The following is a 10251-nucleotide window of genomic DNA, read 5'->3' as shown; positions in this document are numbered from 1 at the left end:
ACTATATTATATTATATTATATACTAGGGGCCCAGTGCATGAATTCATGCACCGTGAAAGAAACTGTGGGCTGCGAGGCTGCAGTTAGGCACAGGGGCAGGTCTCAGCCCATCCTCTGTGCCCCCACCTGGCCCCTCCTGACGCAGCCCCTGGTCCCCTGTCTGACAGCAGCCCCGCTCCCACTGCCGCCGCTCCCACACCCTGACAGCGCATGCCCTGCTCAAACCCGCTGACAGCATGGAGTGGTGATTGGGGCAGGCGCCAGCAGTGGGTGCGAGTGGCGGCAGCTGAACCGATTGCCTCTCAAGAGCAGGGGGAAGTGGAGAAGCCCTCAGGGGTGATCAGGACCGAGTAGCGGCTGCTGCCCTGATTGCCCCTTAGGAGCAGGGGGAAATGGAGAAGCCCTGAGGGATGATTGGGGCCAGAAACTTCAGCTCGCACCTGCTGATGGCGCTGAGTGATAGGGGCTGGCACTGGGCACCGGCAGTGGGTGCGAGTGGCAGCTCCAGCACCGGCAGTGCGTGCAAGCGGGGCCGGCACCAGTAGCAGGTGCGAGCAGCTGGCAGGGTCACTGCGCACAGGAGCAAAGAATTTTCAGTAACCACCAGTGGCTCGCCCCAATGACAGCAACCAGTGCCCTGCCTTGGTCTGGCACCCCCACTCACCTGCTCCATCATCCCGCTGCACCCAACGCCCGCCATGTTCCACACATGCTCCCTGGTGGTCAGTACATGTCATAGCGACCACTTGCTTGTTTGATTGTTCAGTTGTTTTGGTTGTTCTGCAGTTCGGTCTATTTACATATTAGCCTTTTATTATATAGGATATTTTTACAAAATCTTTATATTATTATATTGAGATTGACCAGTGCTAGTTCGCTATAAAATTTAGTGAACATGCCCTAACCGGTTTGGCTTGGTGAATAGAGCATCGGCCTGTGGACTGAAGGGTCCCAGGTTCGATTCCGGTCAAGGGCATGTACCTGGGTTGTGGGTTCATCCCTACCTAGTAGGGAGTGTGCAGGAGGCAGCTGATTGATCGATGTTTCTCTCTCATCGATGTTTCTAACTCTCTATCCCTCTCCCTCTCTGTAAAAAATCAATAAAATATATTTTAAAAAATTAGTGAACATTTATAATTGATGTCTTCAGTTGTACCCTGGGAACATACTTGTAGTTTATTAAAATTGACATCTGTTTAAATGACCTTAGCAAGAGTTGCTTTGAAAAGGTAACAGAAAAGAAGAGAAACTTTCAGAAACTATCACACCAAGTCAGTTGCTATTACATCGATAAACTTTGAAGCAGAGCATGACTGGGGTAAAAAGCAAAGTAATCAAATATCCCAAATTATTTATATGTGTATCATTATGTCTCCTTTGTTGGAGCCCAAAAATATACCAGGGTGATAGAATTGGTTTTGTTAAATGTGCCATGAAATTGGGTCAGTGTTCCTATTTGGGTCAGATGTGATTCTGCAACTTGTTAAGAATACACACACACACAAACACACACACACACACACACACACACACACACACACACACACTATAAGAAATTTAATAATATATAGAGAGCAAAGTGCAATCCCAGTGTGTAATCTCTCCCTTCTTTGAAATTGAAAAGGTAGGTGTATATTTCAGTATTGAATCTAAGAAATACTCTTTTTGAATCTGTAGAAATTTCTAACCAAATATCACCCCCTACATAAAAACTTGATGGCACATACCTAAGTTTGTACATATAAGATGTTTGTACAGAGAGAGATTAAAAATATATTTATTAATTCAGTTAACATTTATTACATAATTACTGTGTGCCAAATGTTCTAGGTGTTGGTATCACTGGTATTGCCTATTCTTTGTAATGTTTAATAGAATTCATCAGTGAAGTTATTTGGCTGGAAGTTTTCTGAATGAAAATGTTTTTTAACTACAGATTCAATTCAGGTTGTTTCTTCTTGAGATCTGGTAGTTTGCATTTTTTAAGAAATTTGTCTATTTCATCTAAGTTTTCATATTGTTGGTGAAATGTTGCTTATAAATTTTCCTTATTATCCTTTGCAGGTCTGTAGGATCTATGACATTGCTCCCTTTTTCATCTTGGTATTGGTAACATCTCACCTTTTTCCTGATCAATCTGGCTGAAGGCTTGATCAAGTTTATTGATCTTCTCAAAGAATCAGCTTTCAGTGTTACTGCTTTTTCTCCCTTGTTTTTCAGTTTTCCATGTTTTAAATTTGTTTTTATCTTTGTCATTTCTTTTCTCCTGCTTACTTTGGGTTAAATTTGCTTTTTTCCCCTAAGTATTGGTAACATCTCACCTTTTTCCTGATCAATCTGGCTGAAGGCTTGATCAAGTTTATTGATCTTCTCAAAGAATCAGCTTTCAGTGTTACTGCTTTTTCTCCCTTGTTTTTCAGTTTTCCATGTTTTAAATTTGTTTTTATCTTTGTCATTTCTTTTCTCCTGCTTACTTTGGGTTAAATTTGCTTTTTTTCCCTGTCTCAAGAAGGAAGGTTAGGTAATTAATCTGAGATTCATCATTGGTTTTTACTAATGTAAGTGTTTAAAGCTCTATATTTCCTCTAGCATTACCTGCATCCCAAGAATTTTGTATGTCTTATTTTCCATTTTATTTAGTCCCCAATAATTTCTATTTTTCCTTTTGATTTGTTCCTTGATCCAAGTGTTATTCACAGTTTGCTTTTTTATTTTGTTTGGGATTTTTACAGATCTCTTTCTCTTATCCTATATAATAAGGTCAATATGCAAATTGACCCTAATGGCAGAACAATGGGGAATAACTGGTTGCTATGATGCACACTGACCACCAGGGGGAAGACACTCAATTCAGGAGCTGCCCCCTGGTGGTCAGTGCACTCCCACAGGGGGAGCTACGCTCAGCTACAAGCCGGGCTGACAGCTGTGAGCATAGCAGCAGTGGCGGTAGCCTCTTCCGCCTCTGCGGCAGCTCTAAGGATGTCCAACTGATGGCTTAGGCCTGCTCCCTGGGGACTGGGCCTAAGTTGTCAGTTGGACATCCCCCGAGGGCTCCCGGGCTGCCAGAGAGATGTCTGATTTCCAGTTTAGGCCCGATGCCCTGGAAAGTGGGCCTAAGCTGGCAGGTGGGCATCCCCTGAGGGGTCCTGGACTGCAAGAGGGCGTAGGCCTGGCTGAGGGGCCCCCCTCCCCAAGTGCATGAATTTTTGTGCACTGGGCCTCTAATATAATATAACCCCATGCTTGTTATATAATGGATTTGAATGATCTGAATACTTTTTATTGAGACATGCATTATGCCAATGATATGGTCTATCTTGGTAGAAGTTCTCTGTGCATTTGAAAAGAATGTATGTCTTGCTATTATTGAGGGGAGGGTTCTCAAAATAACTATTAGGTAAAGTTCATAGTGTTGCTCAAGTTTTCTATATCTTTACTTATTTTTATCTTCTTTCTATCAAGTATGAAATCTCTTAGTATAATTTGGGGTGCAACCCAGGACATTTCAATATGAACTAGATATTAGATAATAGGTAGGAATTGTGTTTAATGCTGGTATTATGACTGCACACATGAAAATTTTTCTCTTTTGAGAAGTATATGCTAAAGCATTTAGTATGAATTTTAAGTGTAATAGAAGTTATAAAGAAAAGCATTGGAAAGAAAAACATAAGAGTTATGAGAGTAAACTAGATTTACCAGATATTAAAATTTACCATTAGCCTTTAATAAACAAAACACTATCATTTTAATTTTTCATGTTGGTTAAGCTATAAAACAGAGTAAGGTTGATTTTGAGATTAATAACAGATATTGTTAGTGTAAAGTGGAGTCAAGATATCTTGGCTATCAGAAAAATAAGAATTATTCCAGATTCTGTCACTAAAGACATGAAATCATATTTGAGATTACAGCTCAGATCTTGCTGTGGAAGGTTGCAAAGCTCTGGCCTATTATTGGCTGTATATAAAGTATAGCATAGAGAATATAGTTAATCATTTCATAATAACTATGTACGGTGTCAAATAAATACTAGACTTATTGAGGTGATCACTCTAAAAGTTATATAAATGTTGTCTAATCACTATGTTGTACACCTGAAAAAATTGTATGTCAACTATAATTGAGATATTATTTTAAAAAATGTTTAGCTTTGCTTCTAATTCAAAGTTGTGTGTTAATAGCTCTAGCCAAACTCTTGACAAAATTCAAATCTCCTTTGCTCCAAAGAGCAATTGAAATGACACTGAGGCTTGGGCTCTGAATTCTGATGATGGGGATCACCTTCTAGTTCCACATAACAGCGATATTAGTACAGAAATCCCAAGGTCAGGTATAACAGAGTTGACAGTTAGGAATGAGTTCAATGTTTGGGATTCCAGCCAGAAATATTTCTATCACAAAATAATTGATACTATAAACAAAGCCATATATCATTTAATTATTCAACAGTCCACCCTTCACACTACTGCCCTCACATTCTGCATCACCTTGTCACCACATTGACTATAAAAGAAAGCCATTCAGAATCTATCCTCACTGTCTCATCGATAAAACACTCTACTTGTAGATCCTAAGCTCCAGGGGTAAACCCATGACCTGCTTGAATGACCTTCACCTCCTCATTCACCTGGTACACAGTTATTTGTTTTTATTCCTCTATTCCAATATCATCTTTCTCTTGGAAGTCTTCCCAGATGTTTTTTTCCTTTCTAGTTCCTCTAGCTTGGAGAGGTGGAGGGGGCCCACTTGTGTGCCTCTGGCACCCCGATGCTCCTTCAATGTTGATGCTAATTTTTTATTATTTCAAACATTTGCTTTCTTCTTTCAAATGTGTCCTATCTCCAGCTAGGATTGTGTGTTTGTTTTAAAATCCATATTGCCTAATGCAGGTTTGCTATATAAAAGATTCAAAATGATTATTGAGTAAATTGAATACAGTGTGAAAATGGAGAATAATAATTCATGGCAAGATTAAAATTCACCTAAAATTGAAATGTATTCCCTATTCTATATCTTTCTTTTAAATGACTCATATGCCTGTTACTTTGGGGGGAAAAATTGTAGAAATATACACCAAGTAGTGTCATCCAGACTTGCATATGAAAAGTAAAAAATTCTATTCATGAGCCAGATGTCTCATCTATTCAATGCCAAACATCTGTATGTTTATCTAATCATTGATGATTGGTTAATTTTGTTTTAGTTTTTCATCTGGGTGTTTAGTATCATGCAAAAACAATTTATATTTCTAATATAATAAAACATGTTTTATACACACACAAAAGAAAAATATGCTTGTGTGTAGTAAAATATCAGCTAGTTCCATTTACTTTTTGTTTATACTTCTGTAATTCTGTCTATTGAGATGTTATATAAAGGAGACATCCACATCTTCTATACATCCCTATAATTTAGGCATTCCCATCCACATTCTATAAATGAAGTTAGGTGTGTTGTTCCGAGGCATACAAGACTATGGAGAATTATGATTTGAAGCTACATATTTCTGACTTGCACATCCACGGTGCTAACATCTATATAATACTTAATTTTGGGTTTATGACTGCAGCTCATCTCAATACAGATCAATTTTTAATATAGCAATTATTATCAAAGCACACATTGAAAGTCTCTTAGCATCTTCTCATGATAATCTCCATGATCCCCCTTAATATTTATAAATGCTTCATTCATACATCCCCTGAATAAAATCTTCACCTAAAATATAGTCTTATTGTTGACATGACAGGTGTAAGGAGCCTCTTCTCCATTGAGACATGATGATAGATCTGAAAGCTACCAAGATGGCCTCTCAAATAAAAGCCAGCACTGGAAAGAGAGAGGGGGAGGTAGCACTATAATCCCAACAAAAAACTTCTCAATTATATAAAAATAACAACACAGTATCTCTCTTCAGGTATTTCTTGGATATTAATTCTAATTGGTAGTAAGAGATATGCTCAGAAAGAGTTCGATATAAAATAAGTTTGTGAAATCCTGGATTTGGCAAACCTAAAGTTAATTGAACAAAGGATTTTCCAAAGCTTTTAGTACGCTAAAGTGTGTGTTTTATAAATTTGCATGGGACCGAGTATCTTATATAACATTTCCCAAATTTTTGTGGATCATGAAACCCTTTTTTTCAAGGAGTATCCTGTGTGACCCATGCCAATAGAATGTATACGCTAAAGTGTGTGTTTTATAAATTTGCATGGGACCAAGTATCTTATATAACATTTCCCAAATGTTTGTGATCATGAAACCCTGTTTTTCAAGGAGTATCCTGTGTGACCCATGCCAGTAGAATGCGCTTTTTCAAAGAACTGGAACATCTACAACTGCCAACTAAATTTTGCAACCACTTTCCCTGACACTCAACAAAACTTAGGGCTTTGGCTACTAAAGCTGTGGAACAACATGGAGGACTTATAGCAAAGTTCTATAATGACCCTGTATGGATGATGTCACATCTGTACTAGTATATATAAAAGCCTAAGCCACCATTACAACCGGTTGACTGAACCACTGGTCGCTATGACGTGCACTGACCACCAGGGGGCAGATGCTCAACACAGGAGCTGCCCCCTGGTGGTCAGTGTGCTCCCATAGTCAACCTCCCGTGGCCAAACAACCTCCTGCTGTCCCTCCCCTGAGCTGGTCGACCCTGATCAGCCCTGATCAGGACTGGGTGAGACGGCCCTGACTGGCCCCGATTGCCAGCCAGGCCTAGGGACCCCACCCGTGCACAAAGTTGTGCACTGGGCCTCTATTCCTATATAATAAAAGGCTAATATGCAAATCGAACAGCAGAACAACTGGTTGCTATGATGCGCACTGACCACCAGGGGGAAGACGCTCAGCCAGAAGCTTGGCTTACAGCTGGCGAGCACAGTGGCAGTGGTGGGAGCCTCCCCTGCTGTAGCAGCACTAAGGATGTCTGACTGCCAGCTTAGGCCTGCTCCCTAGGCAGTCAGACATTCCCCGAGGGCTTCTGGACTGCAAGAGGGTATAGGCCAGGCTAAGAGATCCCCCCCCCCCCCCCCCCCCACAATGAATTTTGTGCACTGGGCCTCTAGTATATTATAAAAGAGCGTAAGTTCCTTAAACAGAGGGCAGCTCTATAGAAAGAACTAGATCAAAATTATGTTAATATTCATCTATGACTCCTTTGAACCATGTTGTGCTATATCTCCTGTACACTGATTATCGCAGGGAAGTAAGATTAGTTTATAATCTAATGTAAATATTTTTAAAATACTAACCCTGTGATGTAGCAATATTCCAGATACTTTCAGAAAAAGGGGTGAAACCTAAGAAGAATGAGAATGAGAGAATCATTAGGAAATGAGAAGAATTTAAAATTTCAAACAGAAGTTATTTTACTTAATCACCCATAAGACCCTTCACTATTTTTCACTTGACATTGGTCTATGCAGATTTCAAGTTTCTATATGCTCATCTTATTCGTGTTCTACATCCCCATGCGCCTTTCTTCTAACTTGCAGCTGACTCCAGTATTTCTGTTAATACAACAGACTAGATGAGATTAGACTATCTGTCAAGTATTTGAGTTAATTGCATTTTCCCTCTAAAACATTTCCTATTCATTGGCACTATTTTAGAGTCTCCACAGAAAGCAATATTCTTTTTAAAGATTTTTATCTACAAAGTACTCAATCAAGAGTGAGAGCTCCATAGTCGGAGGGATTGGATTCTGACTCTATGGCTTCCTGACTGTTGTGACCTTGAGAAAGTTCCTCAGTTCTCTAGCCCGATGTCTTTTACTTACACTACCGTATATGATCCTAATTCATAGAATTGGTGTGAAGGTTAAAGAACATAAAGCATGCAAAGCACGGGATCCCACAGAATACATTCTCAATAAAACCTAGCTGTTGTGATGCTGCTGAGAGTGATGCGGAGGCAACCATGTTAAGTCAATATCACTAAGAAATATTAGATTAGAGTCAGCCATTGGCAACCTCCATGTGTAGGCAAAAATCACAGCCCCACGGAGGCTGACGCAGTAGGGAGGAGAAGTGATTCTGCCAGGCAGGCCTCGAGCAACACTGAGAAGCACTGGACTAGTGGACTCCATGCCCATTGCATAGCTACCCCATTGTGACTCTGCATGCTCCCTTTACCTGTCTAGGTGTGTGCATTTCGCCTGCCCCTTGCTCATGCTCTCGCTCTCTGGCATGGCAGACAGGAGACTTGCAGGTTTGAGGGGAGAGCGGAGCAGCCAGTGTCTCCCAATGTCACCCTGAGAGCTGCAGGTTCTCAGAACAGCACTCCCGTCTCTCATTTTTTAGCAGAAATTTATTTTTTTCTGTAATCAGAGTGGCTCTGGCTGCTTGCTAAAGAATATATCCCTCTGAGCCTGATACATAAAGGGAGTACAACAAAGGAATGAACAAGAATCATACGTATACGCACATACAAAATAGTTTGCGTGTGATATAAAAACTCCATTTGATACCACTACCTATAATATTTAGACAATAGTTTCAATTCTCCACTTTTGTTTAAGGTTTGGTGTGCCAGTCAGAGAAAACAGCACTTCACACATTTTCCTGGAAAGTGAAAGCCAGGGTACATTTTCATTTTGCAAATAAACTCTTATTCCAGCTCCCCCCCAGCCCCCCACCCCCCCTTTTTTTTTTGACAAACTACTTTTCCTGACAACTCCCTTTGAATTTTGATGAACTCATTTAGGATCTACTGTATTTTTTCCCTCCTGGATATTCAGAGGAGGTGAAAGGTAGACGTTGACAAAAATGGGTGCCTCAGGCAAAGGCCAGTACAGAAATGCAAGACCTGATTGCTGTTGGCTCCTACAGTTTGTTCTGTGAATCTTAAGTTGGAGTCCAACTGTGAGAAGAAGAGCAGGAAACCTGGCCTTTAACAGCTGCAAGCCAGGAGAATGTAAAGTGCTCAGTGCTCACAGGCCCTGTGGTCAGGGGGAGCAATGGGACTTTTCACTTCGGTTCCCAGCCAGGAGGATATTAGGGCCCGGACAGGGAAGAGACCATCCCTTTGCTACTAAGGAAACCAAAGCCTGTGGGGGGAAAAACATCTTTGAAACACTGCCCCTGAAGAATGAGTTAATGACATCTTAGTATAAGCATTTGTTGTGAGGTATGTTTTTTCAGGCTTTGTCTCAGGATACACTTTGAGCAGTACATGTTCCTGCTTTCCAGGGGATTGAGCGCCTTGTAAGAAAAAACACTTAATTGAGCAGGTCTTGAGGGCCCAGTCCATGCCACAGATAATTCCACGGCGAGGAGCTATCATGGCTGTACAATCATGGAACATAGGAAGCTTATCAAATTATTTTTTATGTGACATAAATTATTTCTGATCAAAGCCAGCTCCAGAATAAAGCCACATTATACAGCTTCTATGGCTTCTGTGAAGCAGGCTGGCTAGGAGAGCTGTGGGGTCTTTGTACTAATATGAGCTCAAACTGGGCCCACGCTTGACTCTAAAAGCCAGTTGCAGCTGAAGTTTAAGAATTTCAGCATTAATGGTGTTTTTTTCCTAAATGAAACAGCTGTCAAGCTCTGCCCCCAGCAAATATATACATGAAAGAAAGTCTTTCTGGTACAGTGGTTACTTTCTTCAATAGATCATCACCATGTCACAAAACAATGTTTCCCTATGCACTTACAAAAATGATATTTTTCACATTCACATGCTAACTTCAAATCTGTCAGATCTCTATGTTCACTGTTCAGGTGTCAAATAAAAGTGATTTGCTGGTAGAGACCCTTTATTTCTGAGTTTCTTAAATTTCAGGCACGTACTCTGAGAGATTGCTTAGTATACTCACATCCCACATTGTCCCTGTGACATAAATCAAAAGGTCTCTATCTATATCAAGCAAGAAGACAGATTTCATGTTTATTGCAAAACTCATTTTAATTAATACATTTGAAAAGGGCTTTATATTACTTTGTGTATTTTTTGTTGTTGTTAATCTTCACTTGAGGATATTTTTTCCATTGATTTTTAGAGAGAGTGGAAGAGAGGAAGTGAGGAAGGGAGGAAGGGAAGGGAGGGGGGGGGAAGGAAAGAGAGAGAGAGAGAAAGTGTGTGTGTGTGTATGAGAGAGAGAGAGAGAGAGAGAGAGAAAGAGAGAGAGAGAGAGAAAGAGAGAGAAATGTAAGAAAGACACATCCATTGATTGCCTCCCACATGTGCCCCAACTAAGGCCAGGGATGGAACCTGCAACCCAGGTACTTGCC

Source organism: Myotis brandtii, unplaced genomic scaffold, assembly GCF_000412655.1.
Source record: "Myotis brandtii unplaced genomic scaffold, ASM41265v1 scaffold84, whole genome shotgun sequence".
Classification (NCBI taxonomy): domain Eukaryota; kingdom Metazoa; phylum Chordata; class Mammalia; order Chiroptera; family Vespertilionidae; genus Myotis; species Myotis brandtii.
Note: the sequence above shows the minus strand (reverse complement) of the source record.